The sequence below is a fragment of the Trichechus manatus genome, unplaced genomic scaffold (genome assembly GCF_000243295.1).
Source record: "Trichechus manatus latirostris isolate Lorelei unplaced genomic scaffold, TriManLat1.0 scaffold00019, whole genome shotgun sequence".
Taxonomy (NCBI): Eukaryota; Metazoa; Chordata; class Mammalia; order Sirenia; family Trichechidae; genus Trichechus; species Trichechus manatus.
Genome location: NW_004443955.1, coordinates 2270774 through 2276235, shown reverse-complemented (window position 1 = coordinate 2276235; position 5462 = coordinate 2270774). Strand labels below are relative to the sequence as shown.

The 5462-nt window shown below is 39.6% G+C and overlaps 1 protein-coding gene across 1 annotated transcript in view; it reads left to right on the top strand.

Annotated features, from left to right (window-relative positions):
- GABRG3 (gamma-aminobutyric acid type A receptor subunit gamma3) overlaps positions 1-5462 on the top strand; it is a 909494-nt gene that overhangs the window by 576235 nt on the left and 327797 nt on the right. The window lies entirely within an intron of this gene.

Genomic DNA, 5462 nt, shown 5'->3' with positions numbered 1-5462 from the left:
GTTCTCTGTCAGTTTTCTCACTCCATTTGGTGCTTGGCTGAGTTCTTTATCTCTTCATTTGATGTTTTAGGGTTTCAGGATTGTTGTATTCTCTGTTCGGCTTATTTTTTCAGATCTTTGCTGTGGAGGGATGGCATGGTGCTTCTGCCTAGAGCGCCATTTTGCCAGAACTCCTCGACTGCATGTTTTTAATGGAATTCAGCAGGAAATGCATCAAAAACAATATTTTTAATTGGAACTGTATATTGGACTATTCCCATCGTCTCAGTTCCTCAGTTTCCACTTCTGTAAAACGAAGTATTTTCCTGGGCGATTTGAAGTACCTTTCTGCTTTAATGTTTATGGGGGTTGAATTAGGCAGAGTATAGAGTGAATCTAAGGAAAAGAACACAGTGTCCTGGGTTTCATGGAAAAAAATGCTAACCACATGGCCAGCTAGCCACATATTCTGTTTAAACAATGTTGTTGTGTGCTGTTGAGGTGCTTATCACTCTTAACCACCCTATAGGACAGAGTAGAACTGCCCCATAGGATTTTCTAAACTGCAGTCTTTAGACAGGAGCCCTGGTAGCACAGTGATCAAGAATTCGGATGATAACTGAAAGGGGAATGATTTGAACCCACCAATCTCTATATTAGAAAGACATGGCAATCTGCTTCTGTAAAGACTGGTGGTGATGGTGGCTGTGATTGTGTGTTGTCAAGTTGATTCCAACTCATAGTGACCTTGTAGGACAGAGTAGAAGTGTCACATAGGTTTACCAAGGCTGTAAACATTGTGACACCAGCGCTCTTTGTTCAAACAATAGCCTGGAGTAACCATTTTGCAGCTTTTTCTTACTTTATTTTTGCTGTTGACATCACACAGTCTAAAACTGCCAGTATCCAACCTGTTTGGATAATCTCTAGATTTCCTGAGAAAGCATTTCTGGAGCTCTGGAGTTTGAATGGCAGAGTCTGAGACCTTCCAGTGTACTTGGTTCCAGGCAGATTTCCATCCCACAGAGTGAGGGACTGGGATATAGACTAGTTTTTGTCCTGAAAGCAAGGGGCCATCTCAGAAAAGGTGTAGGAGCCTCTTGCTTCATTCACACCCTGTTTAATGACACATGACTTTTTTTTTTTAATGAAACAAACCCACAACATATTTTAATTCTGTAAAAACTAATTAGGAATGACAAAAGGAGATGGTCGTCTGCCGCATTAATCTCCAGCTATATTTAGTATGTGGATTTACCTTGCATTGAGATGCTGCTAGTGGCTACTAGAAGGATATCGATCATTTTCCTGTTAGGGACAAAAAATGGATGCTGATCCATGTCCACATTACCTAAAACTGACTAACTGGAGACCCACACTGCCCTGCTCAGTGATGATGCTAACTGCTCTCCTGGGAGGCGGGGCCAAAATGGCGGAGTAGTCAGATGCTTCCAGTGGACCCTCTTACAACAAAGACCCGAAAAAACAACTGAATCGATTATATGTGATAATATAGAGGCCCTGAACATCAAAGGCAAAGTTGAGGAACCGGACTGAGTGGCAGGGGGAGGGAGAGATGGTTCGGAAGCAGGGAGGAATTGTGAGACCTGACCCCATGAGAGCCTGAGCTCTTCAGGCCTGAGCAGCTCATGAGTGAGCAGTGAGGCAGGCAAGCAGCAATGCTCGGGAGGCATTTTCTGCACTGGGAGAGACCCAGCAGCAGAGAGTCTACTCAGCCACCGAGAATCAGTAAGAAGCAGCCCTTGACTGGAGAAAGATAAGTAATTGCATCTGGCCTACCACGCGGATAAAAACACCCCCCTTAGGGAAAAACCTCTCTCCCATTTACCTCCCCGCTCCCTGCTCTGCACTGGGTCCTGGACTGGCTTCAGTGACTGCCGAGTCCCCTGGGCCGGAAGTAGGAACTCTGATGCACCCTGAGCCATTCTCCTGGCCTTGGAGAGTGAACAAATTAACAAATGGGAAAAAATAATCTTCCAGCTCTGCTAAGCCAGGAACTCAAGGTAGGCACAGCTCCTTTGCCTAGGCACAGACATAAGGGATCCACAGACTTTGAGTGCATTTCCCCCTGCATACACTTGTGTGGGCCCATTTCAACAGCATAGACCCTCATTACCACAGTACAACAGAATATACCTGAAGTCTAACTTGAACTGTTTCAGCTGTGAAGTGACAGGTTCGTGACATTTGACACTGCTCTGCCCATTAAGCAGGGTCTTTACCTACCCACATCAGGGGCCTGAGGACTGGTGGCTCCACTCACGCTACCTAGCCACCTGCGAAAGGGACCCAAGAATAAGAGGTGGCCCCCAGTCCTTACAGCCAACAGCATTGGGTGCTCATGGTCCACCTGCAAAACCCACCCACCTATGCGTTCTAAGAAACACGGACATGCCTTCCTCTGGGACACTCAGGGGTGGCCCTGATGTTCATAGTGTGACCCCTGATGCAGCCAAATGCCTGTGCCTACACCAATCACCCATGCCTGTCTAGGACTGTAGGTTAGAGCCTGCACCACACACTTGGTGGCTATCTACCTGGGCACCTGAGCTGAATCCATACAGGAGGAGTGGGTGGACTCCTGAGCTCACATACCTAGTTATAGATCTAAGATGCCAATATTCAAACTAGCTCACAGGAGCACCCTATTTGGGCATATCAAAACCAAACGAGAAGCTAGGACAGAGTAAGCAAACATAAAATAAATAAATATAATAACTTATTGACGGCTTGGAGACAACAGTCAATATCAAATCACATAAAGAGGCAGTCCATGATGGCTTCAGCAAGCTCCCAAAATAAAGAATCTAGAAATTTTCCAGAGGAGGAAAATTTCTCAGAATTACCAGAGGCAGAATACAAAACATTAATATACAGAACTCTTCAAGAGATTAGGAAGGAAATTAATCAAAATGCAGAATACACAAGAGAGGAAATTAAAAAGATTAGAGAAGAGCATACTGATGAATTTAACAGGTTGCAAGAATCCATAGACAGCAGTCAGAAATCCAGAAGATTAACAATAAAATTTCAGAATTAGACAACTCAATAGAAAGTCATAGGAGCAGAATTGAGGCAATGGAAATGAGAATTAGTGAGATTGAAGATAAAGCACTTGACACCAACTTATTTGAGGAAAAATCAGATAAAAGGATTTTAAAAAATGAAAAAAAAAAAAAAACCCTAAGAATTATGTGGGATTCTATAAGGGGAATAACCTATGAATGATTGGAGTACCAGAATGGGGTGGCAGGTGGTTTAACAGAAAATACAGAGAGAATTGTTGAAGACTTCTTGGCAGAAAACTTCCTTGATATTGTGAAAGATGACAAGATATCTATCCAAGATGCTCATTGAACCCCACATAAGTTAGATCCAAAAATAAAGTCTCCAAGACATATTATAATCAAACTTGACAAAACCAAAGATAAAGAGAATTTTAAGAGTGGCTAGGGAAAAACAAAAAGTCATCTACAAAGGAGAGTCAGTAAGAATAAGCTCAGACTACTCAGCAGAAACCATGCAGGCAAGAAGGGAATGGGATGACACATATAAAGCCTTAAAGGAGAAAAAATTGCCAACCAAGAATTATATATCCAGCAAAATTGTCTCTCAAATATGATGGCAAAACTAGACATTTCCAGATAAACAGAAGTTTAGGGAATTTTCAAAAAGCAAACCAAAATTACAAGAAACACTAGAGGGAGTCCTGCAGTTAGAAAATCAGTAACATCGGATAACAACCCAAGACTAGAACACAGGACAGAGCAACCAGATAGCAACCCAGATAGGGAAGTCAAAAAAATACATCAAAGCTAAAACATTGAAAATAGGGAAACAGAGATATCAATATGTAAAAGATTACAACATTAAAAGAAAAAAGAGGGACTTAAGAAATGAAGACATAGATTTTTCATATGGGAAGGAAGTCAAGGTGATATAACAAAATAAAAAATAGGGGTAAATATTAAGATAACCACAAAGGAAACTAACAATCCTACACATCAGAATAAAAAACAAGAAAAATATAAAGACTCAGCAAATACAAAATCAACAACAATGAAAAAGATAAAATTGAAATACATAAAGAAAAACGACTCAGCACAGAAAATTAAGTGGAACAAAGAAACTGTAAAGAACACACAAAAAAAGACATCAAAATGACAACACTAAACTCCTATCTATCAATTACAGTGACTGTAAATGGACTAAATGCACCAATAAAGAGACAGAGAGTGGCAGACTGGATTACAAAAACACAATCTGTCTATATGTGGCCTAAAAGAGACACATCTTAGACTTAAAGACACAAAGAAACTAAAACTCAAAGGATGGAAAAAAATATATCAAGCAAACACTCAAAAAAGAGCAGGAGTGGCAATATTAATCTCTGACAAAATAGATTTTAAAGTAAAATCCATCACAAAGTATAAGGAAGGACACTGTATAATGATTAAAGGGTCAGTAAAACAGCAGACATAACTACAATAAATATTTATGCACCCAACGACAGGGCTCCAAAATACATAAAACAAACTCGAACAGCACTGAAAAGAGAGACAGACAGCTCCACAATAGTAGCAGAAGTCTTCAACACACCACTTTCAGTAAAGGACAGAACATCCAGAAAGAAGCTCAACAAAGGCACGGAAGATCTAAATGCTACAATCAACCAACTTGATCTCATTGACATATACCAATAACTCCACACAACATCAGCCAAGTATACTTTCTTTTCCAATGCACATGGAACATTCTCCAGAACAGACCAAGTATTAGGCCATAAAGCAAGCCTTAACGAAATCCAAAGCATTGAAATATTACAAGATATCTTTTCTGACCATAAAGTCATAAAAGTAGAAATCAATAACAGAAAAAGCAATGAAAAAAATCAAACATATTGAAACTGAACAACACCTTGCTCAAAAACTACTGGGTTACAGAAGAAATTAAGGATGGAATAAAGAAATTCATAGAATCAAAGGAAAATGAAACCACATCTTACCAGAACCTTTGAAACATAGCAAAAGCAATGATCAGAGGTCAGTTTATAACAATAAATGCACACATCCAAAAAGAAGAAAGGGGCATAACCAGAACATTAACCCTACAACTGTAACAAGTATAAAGAGAGCAGCAAAAGAAGCTGTCGAATGCCATAAGAAAGGAAATAAGAAGAATTAGAGCAGACTTAAATGAAATAGAGAATAGAAAAACAATTGAAAGAGTTAACAAGACCAAAAGCTGATTCTTTGAAAAGATCAACAAAATTAATAAACCCTTGGCCAAACTGACAAAATAAAAACAGGAGAGGAAGCAAATAACCCATACAAAAAAATGAGATGGGTGATATCACAACAGAGTCAATTGAAATTATAAGAACCATAACAGAATACTATGAAAAATTGTACTCTGACAAATTTGAAAACCTAGAAGAAATGGACAAATTTCTAGAAACTCAC